Source organism: Oncorhynchus masou, unplaced genomic scaffold, assembly GCF_036934945.1.
Source record: "Oncorhynchus masou masou isolate Uvic2021 unplaced genomic scaffold, UVic_Omas_1.1 unplaced_scaffold_1794, whole genome shotgun sequence".
In the NCBI taxonomy this organism is placed as follows: Eukaryota; Metazoa; Chordata; class Actinopteri; order Salmoniformes; family Salmonidae; genus Oncorhynchus; species Oncorhynchus masou.
This window is the reverse complement of record NW_027008139.1, coordinates 77,404-101,090: the sequence shown is the minus strand read 5'-3', so window position 1 is coordinate 101,090 and position 23,687 is coordinate 77,404. Positions and strand designations below refer to the sequence as shown.

At 48.0% G+C, this 23,687-nt stretch overlaps 1 pseudogene; it reads left to right on the top strand.

The window, feature by feature from the left end:
• LOC135532270 (myotubularin-related protein 4-like) overlaps positions 1-23,687 on the top strand; it is a 93,931-nt pseudogene that overhangs the window by 6,126 nt on the left and 64,118 nt on the right.

Here is a 23,687-nt window from a genome sequence, read left to right as displayed (position 1 = left end):
CAGTCACTCAGTCACTCAGTCACTCAGTCACTCACTCACTGATAAATACAGTACACAATACTAATGCAGGGGTTCTGGAATAATCCAGGGAATTCTAATCCAGCCACAAAGCCCTAGTCAGATTAGGTTGAAAGCACCAGTCTCCCGACGAGGAACGACACGACTGCACTTTGTTTCCAAGGAAGAATTGGGTGAGAATCTAGCAAGAGGAGGGGGGAGATTTTTGTTTCCATAGCAACCACACTCATTCAGATTTATTCAGGATGGCGACACATGTTCGTATGCCTTTCCTTTGTCTGTTTTTGCCTGATTTACCAGTCTGTGAATACCAGTCTGGGCCTGACTACCGGTCTGTGAATACCTGTCTGGGCCTGACTTACCAGTCTGTGAATACCTGTCTGGGCCTGACTACTGGTCTGTGAATACCTGTCTGGGCCTGACTACCAGTCTGTGAATACCAGTCTGGGCCTGACTACCAGTCTGTGAATACCAGTCTGGGCCTGACTACCGGTCTGTGAATACCAGTCTGGGCCTGACTACTGGTCTGTGAATACCTGTCTGGGCCTGACTACCAGTCTGTGTCTGACTACTGGTCTGTGAATACCTGTCTGGGCCTGACTACCGGTCTGTGAATACCGGTCTGGGCCTGACTACCAGTCTGTGAATACCTGTCTGGGCCTGACTACCAGTCTGTGAATACCTGTCTGGGCCTGACTACCAGTCTGTGAATACCTGTCTGGGCCTGACTTACCGGTCTGTGAATACCTGTCTGGGCCTGACTACTGGTCTGTGAATACCTGTCTGGGCCTGACTTACCGGTCTGTGAATACCGGTCTGGGCCTGACTACCAGTCTGTGAATACCTGTCTGGGCCTGACTACCAGTCTGTGAATACCTGTCTGGGCCTGACTTACCGGTCTGTGTGTGTGTGTGTGTGTGTGCTCGCGCAGTAATTCCTGTAAATGGAGTCTCAGTCACTCTAAGGGATTTGAACGCCATTGTTTTTAAGAGCCGTAGGGACATCCCAATGTGGGGGCTTTTAGAACAGCAGTGACGAAGCAAAATTACATTGTTGGCTCGTCAGGTCACAGCCGTACAACAGACTCTGTTCTTCCGGGCTTTGCCTGTTGGGACCGAGGCCGAGCGTTTTTCTCTCTCCTCTATCTCTAGTCCGGTATGGTAGAGGTTTGATTTATTCATCCCACTTCCCCCAGCTTTTCATACCGCACCTGCCCACACCCGCTGGGCTTTCTGTCCGACTCCCGCCCGCTACCGCAAGAACCTGTCCCAAGCGGTATTACTGGCCTATATCAGCCAATGCACTAGACCTACTGTAGTTTGAAGAGGGCAGAGTTGGGGAGACTTACACAGGGGAAGATTTTCAGAAAAATACAAATATGGGTGATCAATATTTTTTATATTTTTTAGGCAATGTAGTAAACTATAGCGTAATTCTATTTATGAAGCACATTTCCATGAACAGATAATGTCCCTGTGCTTCCCCACGCAGGCAGCTACCCCCTACTCTATTTAATTGGACCACACACACACACACACACCTGCTCTAGCACCTAATGGCTACTAAAGTAGTGACACAGTGACTCTTTAACATTGTCTTGCGCTACATTTGGCATATAGGATATAGCCTACCTTTTTTTAGGAGGACGATTTGCATGGAGAGATAAATGGGTTATTAATATTGAGAACGCACTGTGGTAGCGTTTCCCTCTCTGTGGTAGCGTTTCCCTCTCTGTGGTAGCGTTTCGCTCTCTGGTAGCGTTTCGCTCTCTGTGGTAGCGTTTCCCTCTCTGTGGTAGCGTTTCGCTCTCTGGGGTAGCGTTTCGCTCTCTGGGGTAGCGTTTCGCTCTCTGTGGTAGCGTTTCGCTCTCTGGGGTAGCGTTTCGCTCTCTGGGGTAGCGTTTCGCTCTCTGGGGTAGCGTTTCGCTCTCTGGGGTAGCGTTTCGCTCTCTGGGGTAGCGTTTCCCTCTCTGGGGTAGCGTTTCCCTCTCTGGGGTAGCGTTTCCCTCTCTGGGGTAGCGTTTCCCTCTCTGTGGTAGCGTTTCCCTCTCTGTGGTAGCCTATGCGAATGACGTGCCTTTTTCTTTGCAATGACGATCACATTTTTTTAAATGCACACTAAACATGTTGGATTACGTAATGAAAAAAGAGGGCACTGCAGAATTGTACTATGTAGCATTGATGCAATGACCCTGTCGGGTCTGATCGAGGCGCGTCCCTGTTATGAGTTTTTAGTGCAGTATTAATGGGACGGGAGCCTGCGCCAGCCGACAGTTGCTGGCCCATTCACCAGCGAAAGTACACTGTATGCTGGGAAGACTGACGAGGGGAGTGCTGAGTCGAGCAGGGATACTAAGTCACTACGTCCAGCTACTGAACGTGGCCAACTCATCCACCACAGAAGAAGATGCAGGAAGGAAGAAGATAAAAATGAACAGCTAGACTGCTGTATTATCCCCTGCCTGCCTGTGTTTTGTGCGTGTTGGCTAGTTCACTGCCCCCTCCTTGAGCCTGGTATTACATCTCTGTGAGAGGGTGCTGTGTAGCCATTCCTTACACAGTAATTTATAGCTAAGGTCTGGCACTTCTCCGTGTAGTGAGTGGTTGAGAGAATGCCAAGTGTGTGTGTTTTAACAAGGCACACCTGTTAATTGAAATCCATTCCAGGTGACTACCTCATGAAGCTGGTTGAGAGAATGTCAAGTGTGTGCAAAGCTGTCAAGGCAAAGAGTGGCTACTTTGAAGAATCACAAATATAAAATCAACTTTGATTTGTTTAACACTTTTTTTTTTCCCCTCCCCCATATGGGTTATTTTATAGTTTTGTTTTTTAATTTTACCTTTATTTAACCAGGCAAGTCAGTTAAGAACAAATTCTTATTTTCAATGACGGCCTAGGAACAGTGGGTTAACTGCCCGTTCAGGGGCAGAACGACAGATTTGTACCTTGTCAGCTCGGGGATTTGAACTTGCAACCTTTCGGTTACTAGTCCAATGCTCTAACCACTAGGCTACCCTGCCGCCCCAGTGAGGAGGTGTGTCTAAACTTTTGACTTGTACTGTATGTCATTACTCCAGTTTAACATGATAATGGCCACACTTCGTCTGCTGCACCCCACATCTCTACCATCACCCCACATCTCTGTACCATCACCCCACATCCCTGTACCATCACCCCTTATCCCTGTACCATCACCCCACATCTCTGTACCATCACCCCACATCTCTGTACCATCACCCCACATCTCTGTACCATCACCCCACATCTCTGTACCATCACCCCACATCTCTGTACCATCACCCCACATCTCTGTACCATCACCCCACATCTCTGTACCATCACCCCACATCCCTGTACCATCACCCCACATCTCTGTACCATCACCCCACATCTCTGTACCATCACCCCACATCCCTGTACCATCACCCCACATCCCTGTACCATCACCCCACATCTCTGTACCATCACCCCACATCCCTGTACCATCACCCCACATCTCTGTACCATCACCCCACATCTCTGTACCATCACCCCACATCCCTGTACCATCACCCCACATCCCTGTACCATCACCCCACATCCCTGTACCATCACCCCACATCTCTGTACCATCACCCCACATCTCTGAACCATCACCCCACATCTCTGTACCATCACCCCACATCTCTGTACCATCACCCCACATCTCTGTACCATCACCCCACATCCCTGTACCATCACCCCACATCCCTGTACCATCACCCCACATCCCTGTACCATCACCCCACATCCCTGTACCATCACCCCACATCTCTGTACCATCACCCCACATCTCTGTACCATCACCCCACATCTCTGTACCATCACCCCACATCCCTGTACCATCACCCCACATCCCTGTACCATCACCCCACATCCCTGTACCATCACCCCACATCCCTGTACCATCACCCCACATCCCTGCACCATCACCCCACATCCCTGTACCATCACATCTCTGTACCATCACCCCACATCTCTGTACCATCACCCCACATCTCTGTACCATCACCCCACATCTCTGTACCATCACCCCACATCCCTGTACCATCACCCCACATCCCTGTACCATCACCCCACATCCCTGTACCATCACCCCACATCCCTGTACCATCACCCCACATCCCTGCACCATCACCCCACATCCCTGTACCATCACATCTCTGTACCATCACCCCACATCTCTGTACCATCACCCCACATCCCTGTACCATCACCCCACATCCCTGTACCATCACCCCACATCCCTGTACCATCACCCCACATCCCTGTACCATCACCCCACATCCCTGTACCATCACCCCACATCCCTGTACCATCACCCCACATCTCTGTACCATCACCCCACATCCCTGTACCATCACCCCACATCCCTGTACCATCACCCCACATCCCTGTACCATCACCCCACATCCCTGTACCATCACCCCACATCCCTGTACCATCACCCCACATCCCTGTACCATCACCCCACATCTCTGTACCATCACCCCACATCTCTGTACCATCACCCCACATTCCTGTACCATCAGCCCACATTCCTGTACCATCAGCCCACATTCCTGTACCATCACCCCACATCTCTGTACCATCACCCCACATCTCTGTACCATCACCCCACATTCCTGTACCATCACCCCACATAACCGTACCATCACCCCACATCCCTGTACCATCTGTAACCCAAAGCCAAGAGAGCCCCCCCTCCCCTGCACACCGTAGTTAACAAGGTCATCTACATGTCATATCAACGTAGCAGGTACTGCTTCCACTGTCATCCCCTCAGGCTCTTGCTGGTTCTTTAAAACAGGGGGAGACGGTGTTAATACTGGCACAGTCTGTTACATGACTGAACCAGCCTGACCAGTGAAGCAGCCTGACCAGTGAACCAGCCTGACCAGTGAACCAGCCTGACCAGCCTGTCCAGTGGACCAGCCTGACCAGTGAATCAGCCTGACCAGCCTGACCAGTGAATCAGCCTGACCAGCCTGACCAGTGAATCAGCCTGACCAGCCTGACCAGTGAACCAGCCTGACCAGTGAACCAGCCTGACCAGTGGACCAGCCTGACCAGTGAACCAGCCTGACCAGTGAACCAGCCTGACCAGTGGACCAGCCTGTCCAGTGGACCAGCCTGACCAGTGGACCAGCCTGACCAGCCTGACCAGTGGACCAGCCTGACCAGTGGACCAGCCTGACCAGTGGACCAGCCTGACCAGTGGACCAGACTGACCAGTGAACCAGCCTGACCAGCCTGACCAGTGGACCAGCCTGACCAGTGGACCAGCCTGACCAGTGGACCAGCCTGACCAGTGAACCAGACTGACCAGTGAACCAGCCTGACCAGCCTGACCAGTGGACCAGCCTGACCAGTGGACCAGCCTGACCAGTGGACCAGCCTGACCAGTGAACCAGCCTGACCAGTGGACCAGCCTGTCCAGTGGACCAGCCTGACCAGTGGACCAGCCTGACCAGCCTGACCAGTGGACCAGCCTGACCAGTGAACCAGCCTGACCAGTGAACCAGCCTGACCAGTGGACCAGCCTGACCAGTGGACCAGCCTGACCAGTGAACCAGCCTGACCAGTGAACCAGCCTGACCAGTGAACCAGCCTGACCAGCCTGACCAGTGAACCAGCCTGACCAGTGAACCAGCCTGACCAGTGAACCAGCCTGACCAGTGAACCAGCCTGACCAGTGAACCAGCCTGACCAGCCTGACCAGTGAACCAGCCTGACCAGTGAACCATGGTTTTCGGGTTCTGTGTTGGGTTGGTGCCAGTAATGGCAGACGTCCCCTCTGGATCCACATGGCAGTATGCAGGAGGACGTCTGCATGAAAAACCGTGTGGGGGGGGGGGGCTTGTCACTTTCACAACGGCTGATAATAATGTAGGCTTGGTGGGCATGTAAACAGGTGATGAAGCACAATGACCGTACTGCCATTTTGATTCTTGTCTGCTATGAATCACCATGCAGCACGATGAGTAAAGATCCTCGTGTTGATGTGTCTGGTCTGGCTGTGGTGCAGACTGCACAGAGGGTCCTCTCGTCCCGTCCCCAGTGTGTCTGAGCCAGGGCAGAGGTGGAGAGATGAAGGAAGGTAGGCGGGCACCTGAGACCGCTGGAATCGAGGGAGGAGGGAGAGATTAATGACGAGAGGATTGTGTCCTCCTGCTGCTCACACAGATTTTCCTCTGTGGATTTTCAGGGACAAGTCCCCTGATTTTTTTTTTTTTAAGCCCTCAGAAAGAACCGACGATGGAGTTAAATGGAGTCTGATATTTCCAATAATTAAACGTTGCATCTCATCATATTTGCATGTTGAAATATTTTCTGTCACTGTAGCAAACTGGGTTGCTCTCGCGGCTCCCCCCTGCAGACCTAATAATAATAATAATAATAATAATATATCCCATTTAGCAGACGCTTTTGTCCAAAGCGACTTACAAGTCGGCTGGGGCCACTACTTTTACATATGGGTGGTCCCAGCGGGAATCGAACCCACGACGCTTGGCGTTGAACCCACGACGCTTGGCGTTGCAAGCGCCATGCTCTACCGACTGAGCCACACAGACCTTTTTACGGGAGTGTTCAGGCAGACGTTTAACCAGTGATACATTGTAACCAGTGCCTGAACAACCATGGGCCCAGGGCCAGGAAGTGTTTGCGTGCAACAGTATAATCTACCAAACCTGAATGATTTGAAAAATGACTAGATAGACTAGGAGGGGTAATCCAATTGATGGAAATTGATAGTAAAATATAGTTCCATGCCATTGTTATTTTTATTTTCTTCCTGTAGCTACACCCGTAGTCACCTTTTTTTTATAAAAACAAATGCTTACAAAAAAACAAACAGATTTTGTTATGAAGAACTTGAGGATCACGATCCTCATTCTTCTCACGCACTAACATCTTCATTGATGAAGGGCTTCCCCGTTAGGTGACCTGCTGGGTGTGTTGGTGGTGCCAGCTTCCCCGTTAGGTGACCTGCTGGGTGTGTTGGTGGTGCCAGCTTCCCCGTTAGGTGACCTGCTGGGTGTGTTGGTGGTGCCAGCTTCTCCGTTGGGTGACCTGCTGGGTGTGTTGGTGCTACCAGCTTCCCCGCGGTGGCAGGTAGCCTAGTGGTTAGAGTGTAGGGGTGGTAGGTAGCCTAGTGGTTAGAGTGTAGGGGCGGTAGGTAGCCTAGTGGTTAGAGCGTAGGGGCGGTAGGTGGCCTAGTGGTTAGAGTGTAGGGGCGGTAGGTAGCCTAGTGGTTAGAGTGTAGGGGCGGCAGGTAGTCTAGTGGTTAGAGTGTAGGGGCGGCAGGTAGTCTAGTGGTTAGAGTGTATGGGCGGCAGGTAGCCTAGTGGTTAGAGCGTAGGGTCGGCAGGGTAGCCTAGTGGTTAGAGTGTATGGGCGGCAGGTAGTCTAGTGGTTAGAGCGTAGGGTCGGCAGGGTAGCCTAGTGGTTGGAGCGTAAGGGCGGCAGGGTAGCCTAGTGGTTGGAGTGTAGGGGTGGCAGGGTAGCCTTGTGGTTAGAGCGTTGGACTAGTAACCAGAAGGTTGCAATTTCAAATCCCCAAGCTGACAAGATACAAATCTGTCGTTCTGCCCCTGAACAGGCAGTTAACCCACTGTTCCTAGGCCATCATTGAAAATAAGAATTTGTTCTTAACTGACTTGCCTAGTTAAATAAAGATAAAATAAAATAAAATATAGGTGACCTGCTGGGTGTGTTGGTGGTGTACTGACTGTGTCCCGTCCTTCATTCCTCTGTTTGCTGAAGCCTGTGTAACACCATGCGTCAAAGATTGCTGGCACTGTGCTGAGTAAATGTTTGACGTTCGACCGTAACAGAGTCCCGAAGCCTGTTGTAACTGAGGAAAAAGACATTGGTGCTTTATTGCCAAATTTCGCAACCAAACAATAACCCTTCTTCTAATTCTATAATATATATTCTTATTATTTTCTATGACCTAGAACAGGGAAGGCATTCTATTTTGAGGGGTTATGGGCTTGAAAGATATTGCCTGGCCTGCACCACACCACATCGCTCCTCCTGTTGTCTGCCAATTCACCCTCCACCACTACCACAATGCATCGCAAATGGTACCCTACTACCTATTTAGTGCACTACTTTCTATGGGACCTGGTCTAAAGTAGTGCACCAAAAAAAGGGATTCGGGTCCCATTTGGGACTTGGAGTCCATCTGATGCGGAGGTCTTATTATCCGAGGTCGATCACGGTCAATGTTTCATCTGCTACGTGACGCCTGTGGACGCGCTTCCTCCGCTGAGACGGCAGATTACCATACAGATGCTCACGTAGGATCTGGAAAGAGACTCCAGTGAAGGGAGGTAGTTGGGGGGGGGGGGGGCTTTATTGACCTTTTCCTGAGCGAGCGACGATTTTGATTGAAGCCTCTGTTCTAGTGCGTTCTGTTTGTGATCTGGTAAAGTGGTGCTGTACTGTTTTTGATCTGGTAAACATTACATTTACATTTAAGTCATTTAGCAGACGCTCTTATCCAGAGCGACTTACAAATTGGTGAATTCACCTTCTGACATCCAGTGGAACAGCCACTTTACAATAGTGCATCTAAATCATTTAAGGGGGGGGGGGTGAGAAGGATTACTTTATCCTATCCTGGGTATTCCTAGTGGTGGTGCTGTACTGTTTTTGACCTGGTAAAGTGGTGCTGTACGGTGTTTGATCTGGTAAAGTGGGGCTGTACTGTGTTTGACCTGGTAAAGTGGTGCTGTACGGTGTTTGACCTGGTAAAGTGGTGCTGTACGGTGTTTGACCTGGTAAAGTGGTGCTGTACTGTTTTTGACCTGGTAAAGTGGTGCTGTACTGTGTTTGACCTGGTAAAGTGGTGCTGTACAGTGTTTGACCTGGTAAAGTGGTGCTGTACTGTGTTTGACCTGGTAAAGTGGTGCTGTACAGTGTTTGACCTGGTAAAGTGGTGCTGTACAGTGTTTGACCTGGTAAAGTGGTGCTGTACTGTTTTTGACCTGGTAAAGTGGTGCTGTACTGTTTTTGACCTGGTAAAGTGGTGCTGTACTGTTTTTGACCTGGTAAAGTGGTGCTGTACCTTGTTTGACCTGGTAAAGTGGTGCTGTACTGTTTTTGACCTGGTGAAGTGGTGCTGTACAGTGTTTGACCTGGTAAAGTGGTGCTGTACAGTGTTTGACCTGGTAAAGTGGTGCTGTACTGTTTTTGACCAGGTAAAGTGGTGCTGTACTGTTTTTGATCTGGTAAAGTGGTGCTGTACTGTTTTTGATCTGGTAAACATTACATTTACATTTAAGTCATTTAGCAGACGCTCTTATCCAGAGCGACTTACAAATTGGTGAATTCACCTTCTGACATCCAGTGGAACAGCCACTTTACAATAGTGCATCTAAATCATTTAAGGGGGGTGAGAAGGATTACTTTATCCTATCCTGGGTATTCCTAGTGGTGGTGCTGTACTGTTTTTGACCTGGTAAAGTGGTGCTGTACGGTGTTTGATCTGGTAAAGTGGGGCTGTACTGTGTTTGACCTGGTAAAGTGGTGCTGTACGGTGTTTGACCTGGTAAAGTGGTGCTGTACGGTGTTTGACCTGGTAAAGTGGTGCTGTACTGTTTTTGACCTGGTAAAGTGGTGCTGTACTGTGTTTGACCTGGTAAAGTGGTGCTGTACAGTGTTTGACCTGGTAAAGTGGTGCTGTACAGTGTTTGACCTGGTAAAGTGGTGCTGTACTGTGTTTGACCTGGTAAAGTGGTGCTGTACAGTGTTTGACCTGGTAAAGTGGTGCTGTACTGTTTTTGACCTGGTAAAGTGGTGCTGTACTGTTTTTGACCTGGTAAAGTGGTGCTGTACTGTTTTTGACCTGGTAAAGTGGTGCTGTACCTTGTTTGACCTGGTAAAGTGGTGCTGTACTGTTTTTGACCTGGTGAAGTGGTGCTGTACAGTGTTTGACCTGGTAAAGTGGTGCTGTACAGTGTTTGACCTGGTAAAGTGGTGCTGTACTGTTTTTGACCAGGTAAAGTGGTGCTGTACTGTTTTTGATCTGGTAAAGTGGTGCTGTACTGTTTTTGATCTGGTAAACATTACATTTACATTTAAGTCATTTAGCAGACGCTCTTATCCAGAGCGACTTACAAATTGGTGAATTCACCTTCTGACATCCAGTGGAACAGCCACTTTACAATAGTGCATCTAAATCATTTAAGGGGGGGGGGGGGTGAGAAGGATTACTTTATCCTATCCTGGGTATTCCTAGTGGTGGTGCTGTACTGTTTTTGACCTGGTAAAGTGGTGCTGTACGGTGTTTGATCTGGTAAAGTGGTGCTGTACTGTGTTTGACCTGGTGAAGTGGTGCTGTACGGTGTTTGACCTGGTAAAGTGGTGCTGTACTGTGTTTGACCTGGTGAAGTGGTGCTGTACTGTGTTTGACCTGGTAAAGTGGTGCTGTACGGTGTTTGACCTGGTAAAGTGGTGCTGTACAGTGTTTGACCTGGTAAAGTGGTGCTGTACTGTTTTTGACCTGGTAAAGTGGTGCTGTACTGTTTTTGACCTGGTAAAGTGGGGCTGTACTGTGTTTGACCTGGTAAAGTGGTGCTGTACGGTGTTTGACCTGGTAAAGTGGTGCTGTACGGTGTTTGACCTGGTAAAGTGGTGCTGTACTGTTTTTGACCTGGTAAAGTGGTGCTGTACTGTGTTTGACCTGGTAAAGTGGTGCTGTACAGTGTTTGACCTGGTAAAGTGGTGCTGTACTGTGTTTGACCTGGTAAAGTGGTGCTGTACAGTGTTTGACCTGGTAAAGTGGTGCTGTACAGTGTTTGACCTGGTAAAGTGGTGCTGTACTGTTTTTGACCTGGTAAAGTGGTGCTGTACTGTTTTTGACCTGGTAAAGTGGTGCTGTACTGTTTTTGACCTGGTAAAGTGGTGCTGTACTGTGTTTGACCTGGTAAAGTGGTGCTGTACTGTTTTTGACCTGGTGAAGTGGTGCTGTACTGTTTTTGACCAGGTAAAGTGGTGCTGTACTGTTTTTGACCTGGTAAAGTGGTGCTGTACCTTGTTTGACCTGGTGAAGTGGTGCTGTACTGTTTTTGACCTGGTAAAGTGGTGCTGTACTGTTTTGACCTGGTAAAGTGGTGCTGTACAGTGTTTGACCTGGTAAAGTGGTGCTGTACAGTGTTTGACCTGGTAAAGTGGTGCTGTACTGTTTTTGACCAGGTAAAGTGGTGCTGTACTGTTTTTGACCTGGTAAAGTGGTGCTGTACCTTGTTTGACCTGGTAAAGTGGTGCTGTACTGTTTTGATCTGGTAAAGTGGTGCTGTACTGTGTTTGACCTGGTAAAGTGGTGCTGTACTGTTTTTGACCTGGTGAAGTGGTGCTGTACTGTTTTTGACCAGGTAAAGTGGTGCTGTACCTTGTTTGACCTGGTAAAGTGGTGCTGTACTGTTTTTGACCTGGTGAAGTGGTGCTGTACAGTGTTTGACCTGGTAAAGTGGTGCTGTACAGTGTTTGACCTGGTAAAGTGGTGCTGTACTGTTTTTGACCAGGTAAAGTGGTGCTGTACTGTTTTTGACCTGGTAAAGTGGTGCTGTACCTTGTTTGACCTGGTGAAGTGGTGCTGTACTGTTTTGATCTGGTAAAGTGGTGCTGTACTGTTTTTGTTACTATGTGCATGTGTGCTGACATGTCACCTGCTTGTCTTCCAGGGTGAAGAGGGACCACCCAGTCTGGAGTACATCCAAGCCAAAGACCTGTTCCCCCCGAAGGAGCTGGTCAGTGAGGACGACAACCTGCAGGTGGGTGGCTGGGAACACACACACACACACACCAGGTAGAGTAGACAAGAAAATGTTCAACCAGATTGGCAACGTAAATGGAAATCATCTAACCTCACCCTCAGAGCAGTGATCCACAGTTACCCCGGGTTACCACTTCACGGAGGGCTTTAGAACTCAGTCAATTAGACTGGGTGTGGATTAGGCTAGGCAGGTGGCCGTGACATGGCCGGGTCTGGCTGGGTGAGAGACGGCTAGCTGCGGTGGCAGTGGGCCACGTCTATGAGCTCATCTGTAATCCTGTTTGAAATTAGAAGACCGCATTGCAGAGTAGCTCCCTGGAGAACTGGAAGCGAGGCTACTATTGTTAAGTTGGTACCGCAGGGAAAGCTGTCTGGGCTCAACACGTAATCAGGAAAGGGGGATACCTAGTCAGTTGTCCAACTGAAATGTGTCTTCCGCATTTAACCCAACCCCTCTGAATCAGAGAGGTGCAGAGGGCTGCCTTAATCGATATCCACGTCTTCAGCGCCCGGGGAACAGGGGTTTAACTGCTTTGCTCAGGTGATTCGATCCAACAACCTTTTGGTTACTGGCCCAATGCTCTAACCACTAGACTACCTGCAGACCAGGGATAGGGTAGAGTAGAGGATCAAATCCAACTTTTATCTAAATCATTTAAAATTGTAAGACACTTTACATTTATAAATTTTATTTTTTATTATTTTTTTATTTAACCATTTTATTAACAAGGCAAGTCAGTTAAGAACAAATTCTTATTTACAATGACGGCCAAACCCGGACAACCGCCCTGTGGGACTCCCAATCACGGCCGGTTGTGATACAGCCTGGATTCGAACCAGGGTGTCTGTAGTGACGCCTCTAGCACTGAGATGCATTTACTTCTGGTACTCCTTCCACAACAGACAGACATTAGACTTTTAATACTTCCTTCTGCTGAGCAATCTCCAGGCAACCATGTCTGTTTTTCTCCCTAGATGTTTATTTCCTTACAGGGACCTACAGAGGCACTGTTATCAAGTCATTCATGTAATTATTGCTGTCAAGAGACTCCTCCTACTTTTTATTTTTTAAATGTGTGCATAATTTGATTGTTCTCAATTGTTAGGTCAGCCTCAGGGAACCTCGTCCATTCTAGAGTGTTTGAAAAACAAACACATTCTAACATGTTATTGTTCATGTCACAGATGATATATATATAAAAAAAAATACTTTTTATCCATCAGCATTTTAATGATACTCTCTTGTTTCACCTTGAAATGATATGACCTCTTTGACTAGTCTCTTTAATTTTATTTTATAGAATGCGTAGAATTCAACAATCACTCTTCTTCGATGGTGTCATAGCACGCAGCATGACCGGCCGTCATAAAAAGCACGGTGTTATGTAATTAGAAGTGTTCTCAAGCTGCTCGCTCACTGTAAAAGGGCCAGTTATTTATTCTGTCATTTCTCTGTTAAAGACCAGTCTTTATTCTTTATGTGACTCGGATCTGTCTGGATGCCTAATCACTTTATCCTGGTTTTATATACATACGGTATCTAACTCAAGTACCTCTGCACATTGATCTGGTACTTCCTGTATATAGCTCCACATTGATCTGGTACTTCCTGTATATAGCTGCACATTGATCTGGTACTTCCTGTATATAGCTCCACATTGATCTGGTACTTCCTGTATATAGCTCCACATTGATCTGGTACTTCCTGTATATAGCTCCACATTGATCTGGTACTTCCTGTATATAGCTCCACATTGATCTGGTACTTCCTGTATATAGCTCCACATTGATCTGGTACTTCCTGTATATAGCTCCACGTTGATCTGGTGCTTCCTGTATATAGCTCCTGAGTCCTGTGTGGCTCAGTCGGTAGAGCATGGTGCTTGCAACGCCAAGCGTCGTGGGTTCGATTCCCTCTGGGGCCACCCATATGTAAAAGTAGTGGCCCCAGCCGACTTGTAAGTCGCTTTGGACAAAAGCGTCTGCTAAATGGGATATATTATTTTTATTATATTATAGCTCCACGTTGATCTGGTACTTCCTGTATATAGCTCCACGTTGATCTGATACTTCCTGTATGTAGCTCCACGTATATAGCTCCACATTGATCTGGTACTTCCTGTATATAGCTCCACGTTGATCTGGTACTTCCTGTATATAGTTCCACATTGATCTGGTACTTCCTGTATATTGCTCCATTCTTGTGTGTGTGTGTGGTATTTTATGGGGCGGCAGGTAGCCTAGTGGTTAGAGTTTTGGGCCAGTAACCGAAAGGTTGCTGGATCGAATCCCCGAGCTGAACGAGGTAAAAATCTGTCGTGCTGCCCCTGAACAAGACAGTTAACCCACTGTTCCTAGGCCGTCATTATAAACAAGACAGTTAACCCACTGTTCCTAGGCCGTCATTATAAACAAGACAGTTAACCCACTGTTCCTAGGCCATCATTATAAACAAGACAGTTAACCCACTGTTCCTAGGCCGTCATTATAAACAAGACAGTTAACCCACTGTTCCTAGGCCATCATTATAAATAAGACAGTTAACCCACTGTTCCTAGGCCATCATTATAAACAAGACAGTTAACCCACTGTTCCTCAGCCGTCATTATAAACAAGACAGTTAACCCACTGTTCCTAGGCCATCATTATAAACAAGACAGTTAACCCACTGTTCCTAGGCCGTCATTATAAACAAGACAGTTAACCCACTGTTCCTAGGCCGTCATTATAAACAAGACAGTTAACCCACTGTTCCTAGGCCGTCATTATAAACAAGAATTTGTTTGACTTGCCTAGTTAAATAAAGGTAAAGGTTAGTTACTATTTTTATATTTTAAATTCTGCATCGTTGGGAAAAGCTTTCCGCTGTAAAATCTACTACACTGGTTGTATTTGGCGCATAGGATAAATAAATTGTGATTTTTTTTTTAAGTGTTTCTTCTAGAGGCCTCCCCGCCTCGGCCCTGAGCAGAAACAACCCTAGCCACTAGTTACTAGTGGAGATCTGAGAGGATTGGAAAGGCCTCTGCATCCCAATGTTCCCTATTCCCTATGTGGTGCACTACTTTCTATGGGCCCTGGTCAAAACTAGTGCACTACTTTCTATGGGCCCTGGTCAAAACTAGTGCACTACTTTCTATGGGCCCTGGTCAAAACTAGTGCACTACTTTCTATGGGCCCTGGTCAAAACTAGTGCACTACTTTCTATGGGCCCTGGTCAAAACTAGTGCACTACTTTCTATGGGCCCTGGTCAAAACTAGTGCACTACTTTCTATGGGCCCTGGTCAAAACTAGTGCACTACTTTCTATGGGCCCTGGTCAAAACTAGTGCACTACTTTCTATGGGCCCTGGTCAAAACTAGTGCACTACAAAGCTATTTCCTATGTAGTGCACTAGTTTTGACCAGGGCCCATAGAAAGTAATGCACTAGTTCCTAGGTGCCATTTGGGACTTCGCCTATTGTCTGGTTAAAGGAAGTCTCCGGGCTCTCGCCTGTCTTGCTGACTTTGATTCTGTCTTTTGATTGGCTCCTGCATGGCAGCACAAACCTCTCTTGTTGGAGCTGCAGCTCGTGAAAAATGCATGTTCTCTTGGGGTATGGCATTCCCTTCCAACCTGCTACAATCTACTCGGAGTGATGCACTGTAGCTTCTAATAGACAAGGAGCGCCCAGCTATAGAATGGATTAATACTTTTACTGCTCTGTGGTGCTGAGGGACTGTCTAACTGTCTAACTGCTCTGTGGTGCTGAGGGACTGTCTAACTGCTCTGTGGTGCTGAGGGACTGTCTAACTGCTCTGTGGGACTGTCTAACTGCTCTGTGGTGCTGTCTAACTGCTCTGTGGTTCTGTCTAACTGCTCTGTGGTGCTGTCTAACTGCTCTGTGGTGCTGTCTAACTGCTCTGTGGTGCTGAGGGACTGTCTAACTGCTCTGTGGTGCTGTCTAACTGCTCTGTGGTGCTGAGGGACTGTCTAACTGCTCTGTGGGACTGTCTAACTGCTCTGTGGTGCTGAGGGACTCTCTAACTGTTCTGTGGCGCTGTCTAACTGCTCTGTGGTGCTGAGGGACTGTCTAACTGCTCTGTGGTGCTGAGGGACTGTCTCACTGCTCTGTGGTGCTGTCTCACTGCTCTGTGGTGCTGTCTAACTGCTCTGTGGTGCTGTCTCACTGCTCTGTGGTGCTGTCTCACTGCTCTGTGGTGCTGTCTCACTGCTCTGTGGTGCTGTCTCACTGCTCTGTGGTGCTGTCTCACTGCTCTGTGGGACTGTCTAACTGCTCTGTGGTGCTGTCTAACTGCTCTGTGGGACTGTCTAACTGCTCTGTGGTGCTGTCTAACTGCTCTGTGGTGCTGAGGGTCTCTCTAACTGCTCTGTGGCGCTGTCTAACTGCTCTGTGGTGCTGAGGGACTGTCTAACTGCTCTGTGGTGCTGAGGGACTGTCTAACTGCTCTGTGGTGCTGTCTAACTGCTCTGTGGGACTGTCTAACTGCTCTGTGGGACTGTCTAACTGCTCTGTGGTGCTGTCTAACTGCTCTGTGGTGCTGAGGGTCTCTCTAACTGCTCTGTGGCGCTGTCTAACTGCTCTGTGGTGCTGAGGGACTGTCTAACTGCTCTGTGGTGCTGAGGGACTGTCTAACTGCTCTGTGGTGCTGTCTAACTGCTCTGTGGTGCTGTCTCACTGCTCTGTGGTGCTGTCTCACTGCTCTGTGGTGCTGTCTCACTGCTCTGTGGGACTGTCTAACTGCTCTGTGGGACTGAGGGACGTCTAACTGCTCTGTGGGACTGTCTAACTGCTCTGTGGGACTGTCTAACTGCTCTGTGGTGCTGTGGGACTGTCTAACTGCTCGGTGGGACTGTCTAACTGCTCTGAGGGACTGTCTAACTGCTCTATGGTGCCTTCTAACTGCTCTGTGGTGCTGTCTAACTGCTCTGTGGGACTGTCTAACTGCTCTGTGGTGCTGTCTCACTGCTCTGTGGGACTGAGGGACTGTCTAACTGCTCTGTGGTGCTGTCTAACTGCTCTGTGTGACTGAGGGACTGTCTAACTGCTCTGTGGTGCTGAGGGACTGTCTAACTGCTCTGTGGTGCTGTCTAACTGCTCTGTGGTGCTGTCTAACTGCTCTGTGGTGCTGTGGGACTGTCTAACTGCTCTGTGGGACTGTCTAACTGCTCGGTGGGACTGTCTAACTGCTCGGTGGGACTGTCTAACTGCTCTGAGGGACTGTCTAACTGCTCTGTGGTGCTGTCTAACTGCTCTGTGGGACTGTCTAACTGCTCTGTGGTGCTGTCTCACTGCTCTGTGGGACTGAGGGACTGTCTAACTGCTCTGTGGTGCTGTCTAACTGCTCTGTGTGACTGAGGGACTGTCTAACTGCTCTGTGGTGCTGAGGGACTGTCTAACTGCTCTGTGGTGCTGTCTAACTGCTCTGTGGTGCTGTCTCACTGCTCTGTGGTGCTGTCTCACTGCTCTGTGGGACTGTCTAACTGCTCTGTGGTGCTGTCTAACTGCTCTGTGGGACTGTCTAACTGCTCTGTGGGACTGTCTAACTGCTCTGTGGGACTATCTAACTGCTCTGTGGTGCTGTCTAACTGCTCTGTGGGACTGTCTAACTGCTCTGTGGGACTGTCTAACTGCTCTGTGGTGCTGTCTAACTGCTCTGTGGTGCTGAGGGTCTCTCTAACTGCTCTGTGGCGCTGTCTAACTGCTCTGTGGTGCTGAGGGACTGTCTAACTGCTCTGTGGTGCTGAGGGACTGTCTAACTGCTCTGTGGTGCTGTCTAACTGCTCTGTGGGACTGTCTAACTGCTCTGTGGGACTGTCTAACTGCTCTGTGGTGCTGTCTAACTGCTCTGTGGTGCTGAGGGTCTCTCTAACTGCTCTGTGGCGCTGTCTAACTGCTCTGTGGTGCTGAGGGACTGTCTAACTGCTCTGTGGTGCTGAGGGACTGTCTAACTGCTCTGTGGTGCTGTCTAACTGCTCTGTGGTGCTGTCTCACTGCTCTGTGGTGCTGTCTCACTGCTCTGTGGTGCTGTCTCACTGCTCTGTGGGACTGTCTAACTGCTCTGTGGGACTGAGGGACGTCTAACTGCTCTGTGGGACTGTCTAACTGCTCTGTGGGACTGTCTAACTGCTCTGTGGTGCTGTGGGACTGTCTAACTGCTCGGTGGGACTGTCTAACTGCTCTGAGGGACTGTCTAACTGCTCTGTGGTGCCTTCTAACTGCTCTGTGGTGCTGTCTAACTGCTCTGTGGGACTGTCTAACTGCTCTGTGGTGCTGTCTCACTGCTCTGTGGGACTGAGGGACTGTCTAACTGCTCTGTGGTGCTGTCTAACTGCTCTGTGTGACTGAGGGACTGTCTAACTGCTCTGTGGTGCTGAGGGACTGTCTAACTGCTCTGTGGTGCTGTCTAACTGCTCTGTGGGACTGTCTAACTGCTCTGTGGGACTGTCTAACTGCTCTGTGGGACTGTCTAACTGCTCTGTGGTGCTGTCTAACTGCTCTGGGACTGTCTAACTGCTCTGTGGGACTGTAACTGCGCTGTGGTGCTGTGGGACTGTCTAACTGCTCTGTGGGACTGTCTAACGGCTCTGTGGGACTGTCTAACTGCTCTGTGGGACTGTCTAACTGCTCTGTGGTGCTGTCTAACTGCTCTGTGGTGCTGTCTAACTGCTCTGTGGGGCTGTCTAACTGCTCTGTGGGACTGAGGGACTGTCTAACTGCTCTGTGGTGCTGTCTAACTGCTCTGTGGGGCTGTCTAACTGCTCTGTGGTGCTGTCTAACTGCTCTGTGGGGCTGTCTAACTGCTCTGTGGTGCTGTCTAACTGCTCTGTGGTGCTGTCTAACTGCTCTGTGGTGCTGTCTAACTGCTCTGTGGTGCTGTCTAACTGCTCTGTGGTGCTGTCTAACTGCTCTGTGGTGCTGTCTAACTGCTCTGTGGTGCTGTCTAACTGCTCTGTGGTGCTGTCTAACTGCTCTGTGGTGCTGTCTAACTGCTCTGTGGTGCTGTCTAACTGCTCTGTGGTGCCTTCTAACTGCTCTGTCGTGCTGCCTAACTGCTCTGTCGTGCTGCCTAACTGCTCTGTCCTGCTGTCTAACTGCTCTGTGGTGCTGTGGGACTGTCTAACTGCTCTGTGGGACTGTCTAACTGCTCTGTGGTGCTGTCTAACTGCTCTGTGGTGCTGTGGGACTGTCTAACTGCTCTGTGGGACTGTCTAACTGCTCTGTGGGACTGTCTTAACTGTCATTCCCATGATAGTACCACAGTGCCAACTGATGTCTATAAAGACACAGGCAGACCAGTAGGATTGCCGGCTGTAATTTTCAAACCGATTCTACGGCCCCATTAACTGGGGCTTACTGCAAGCTAATTAGACCCCCCGTCCGTCCGTCTAGACTCAACGACAGTATTGTCACATTTGGAAAGTATTCAGACCCCTTGACTTTTTCCACCTTTTCTTAACAGCCTTATTCTAAAATGGATTAGTTAAATGAAAAATCCTCATCAATCCACAGATGATATCCCATAATGATGAAATGAAACCAGATTTTAAGAAATGTTTGCAAATGTATTAAAAATATTAAAAAAAAACATATTTTATTTACATAATTATTCAGACCGTTTGCTATGACACTCAAAATTGAGCTCAGTTGCATCTTGTTTTCATTGATCACCCTTGAGGTGATGATTGGAGTCCACCTGTGTTAAATTCAATTGATTGGAAATTATTTGGAAAGGCACACACCTGTCTATATTAGATGCCACAGTTGACAGTGCATGTCAGAGCAAAAACCAAGCCATGAGGTCGAAAGAATTGTCCGTAGAGCTCCGAGACAGTAATGTGTCGAAGCACAGATATAGAGAAGGGAACCAAAACATTTCTGCAGCATTGAAGTTCCCCAAGAACACAGTGGCCTCCACCATTAAATTAAATGGAAGACGTTTGGAACCACCAAGACTCTTCCTAGAGCTGGCCGCCCGACCAAACTGAGCATTCGGGGGAGAAGGGCCTTGGTCATGGAGATGACCAAGAACCCGATGGTCACTCTGACAGAGTTCCAGAGTTCCTCTGTGGAGATGAGTGACCCTTCCAAAAGGACAACCATCTCTGCAGCACTCCAACATCAGGCCTTCATGGTAGAGTGAACAGACAGAAGCCACTCCTCAGTAAAAGGCACATGAAAGCCAGCTTGATGTTTGCCAAAAGGCACCTAAAGTCTCTCAGACCATGAGAAACGAGATTCTCTGGTCTGATGAAACCAAGATAAAACTATTTTTAAACCTGTCACCATCCCTACAGTGAAGCATGGTGGTGGTGGCATCATCATTTTGTGGGGATGTTTGTCAGGATTGAGGGAAAGATGAACGGAGCAAATGAGAGAGATCCTTGATGAAAACCTGCTCAGGACCTCAGACAGGGCAACGGTTTACCTTCCAACAGGACAACGACCCTAAGCACACAGCCAAGACAACGTAGGAGTGGCTTCGGGACTTGTCTCTGAATTTCCTTGAGTGACCCAGCCAGAGCCCGGACTTGAACCACATCGAACATCTCTGGAGAGACCTGAAAACAGACCTGAAAACCGCTGTGCAGGTCTGCTGAGAAGAATGGGTGAACCTCTCCAAATACAGGTGTGCCAAGCTTGTAGCGTCATACCCAGGAAGACTCAAGGCTGTAATCGATGCCAAAGGTGCTTCAACAAAGAACTGAGTAAAGGGTCTGAATAGTTATGTGATTAAATAAAAATAGATACAAATTCAAAACTTTTTTTTTTGTCATTATGTGGGCGGGGGTGAAGTGGCATCATCTCTCCTTCCTGTGACCCATTTCTCCGATCATTCATTCCATCAGAGGGAAGTGGAGTTTATGAGAATCCTAATAAATAGCCTAGATTATGAAATAACATATTTTTTTTTGTTTTGTTGTTGTTTAAAAAAAAAAGTATTTCTCTTCTCCAGTGCAGACATCCATAATATCTATCCTGTAGTCCAGAGGCCCAGTCACCTGCTCCTGCTGCTCGGTCGGTTTCTGTACTGTACACTCTAGGCTACAGCTTTCCCAGCCCTGCGTTGGCTAATGATGTTGTCTCAAGTGTACCCTGCTCTTCAGACATCTCCCCTGCGTGCTGAGTATTTTCAAACACTAAAAGTAGGATCTGCTGGGGACGACTCGGCACATTCTGGCTGTAATGAGGCAATGCAGTATTGTGTGTCTCTAGGCAACAACATTACCAGTGTTATGATGCGTGTGTAAAATAGAATCATTATAATTGAGGTGTTGTAGTCTCTCTCCTAATGAATTCTCACAGCAACAACAATGAACCACTTTTTGCTCGTCAAGAAGGTCCCGGCACACGGCGTCACAAATACTTGAGTTGGGGAAAAGATATATTATGTTGGTTAGAGATGTTCTTCAATTCACCAAACACACACACACACACACTGACACACACACACACACTGAAACATATACACACACACACACACTCTGAAACATACACACACACACACACACTCTGAAACATACACACACACACACACTCTGACACACACACACTCTGAAACATACACACACACACACACACACACACACACACACACACACACACACACACACACTCTGAAACACACACACACACACTCTGAAACACACACACTGAAACACCACACACACACACACACACACACACACACACACACACACACTCTGAAACATACACACACGCACACATACACACACGCACACACACACACACACACACTCTGAAACACACACACAATGAAACACACACACACACTGAAACACACACACACACACACTGAAACACACACACTGAAACACACACACACTGAAACACACACGCACACGCACTGAAACACACGCACACGCACTGAAACACACACACACGCACACGCACTGAAACACACACACACTGAAAAACACTGAAACACACACACACACACACAGTAATAAAGCGTCTCCCACTTTGCTTTACAGACCTGATAGTGAACAGAGCTTTGATCCAGCCGGAGGAAGATGTGACCTCATGATTCGATGTCATTTTGACGTCACTCTGTAAAACCTCCCTCACACCTCACAGATGTTCCTCAGCTGACGCCTGTCTCCTGTTTAATAAAAACTCGAACAGAGGCATAATTTGTCACTGGCACTATTAAATCATTCTCAGTAAAATGACTAAATGTTGAATTGAGGGAAGAGTTCAAGATAATATTTTTTGGGGGGGGGTAGTAAGACGTGCTTAACAGGTTTCCTGTTTTAGAACAGGGTTTCTCTAACTCTGTCCTGCCCCCCCCCCCCACCACACACACACACACACACATTGTGTGGCTCAGTCGGTAGAGCATGGCACTTGCAACGCCAAGCGGCAACGCCAAGCGTCGTGGGTTCGTTTCCCGCTGGGACCACCCATATGTAAAAGTAGTGGCCCCAGCCGACTTGTAAGTCGCTTTGGACAAAAGCGTCTGCTAAATGGGATATATTATATTATTATATATTACATTTACATTTACATTTAAGTCATTTGGCAGACGCTCTTATCCAGACACACACACTTTTTGACCTAGCACTACACAGCTGAAACAAAAATGTTTTGATGATGGGTTGGATATTTGAATGTAGAGCTGAAACAGGGTGGTAAGAACCCATTGAAACAGGGTGGTAAGAACCCATTGAAACAGGGTGGTAAGAACCCATTAAAACAGGGTGGTAAGAACCCATTAAAACAGGGTGGTAAGAACCCATTAAAACAGGGTGGTAAGAACCCATTAAAACAGGGTGGTAAGAACCCATTAAAACAGGGTGGTAAGAACCCATTAAAACAGGGTGGTAAGAACCCATTGAAACAGGGTGGTAAGAACCCATTGAAACAGGGTGGTAAGAACCCATTGAAACAGGGTGGTAAGAACCCATTAAAACAGGGTGGTAAGAACCCATTGAAACAGGGTGGTAAGAACCCATTGAAACAGGGTGGTAAGAACCCATTAAAACAGGGTGGTAAGAACCCATTAAAACAGGGTGGTAAGAACCCATTAAAACAGGGTGGTAAGAACCCATTGAAACAGGGTGGTAAGAACCCATTAAAACAGGGTGGTAAGAACCCATTGAAACAGGGTGGTAAGAACCCATTAAAACAGGGTGGTAAGAACCCATTAAAACAGGGTGGTAAGAACCCATTGAAACAGGGTGGTAAGAACCCATTGAAACAGGGTGGTAAGAACCCATTAAAACAGGGTGGTAAGAACCCATTGAAACAGGGTGGTAAGAACCCATTAAAACAGGGTGGTAAGAACCCATTAAAACAGGGTGGTAAGAACCCATTAAAACAGGGTGGTAAGAACCCATTAAAACAGGGTGGTAAGAACCCATTAAAACAGGGTGGTAAGAACCCATTAAAACAGGGTGGTAAGAACCCATTAAAACAGGGTGGTAAGAACCCATTAAAACAGGGTGGTAAGAACCCATTAAAACAGGGTGGTAAGAACCCATTAAAACAGGGTGGTAAGAACCCATTGAAACAGGGTGGTAAGAACCCATTGAAACAGGGTGGTAAGAACCCATTGAAACAGGGTGGTAAGAACCCATTGAAACAGGGTGGTAAGAACCCATTGAAACAGGGTGGTAAGAACCCATTGAAACAGGGTGGTAAGAACCCATTAAAACAGGGTGGTAAGAACCCATTAAAACAGGGTGGTAAGAACCCATTAAAACAGGGTGGTAAGAACCCATTGAAACAGGGTGGTAAGAACCCATTAAAACAGGGTGGTAAGAACCCATTGAAACAGGGTGGTAAGAACCCATTAAAACAGGGTGGTAAGAACCCATTAAAACAGGGTGGTAAGAACCCA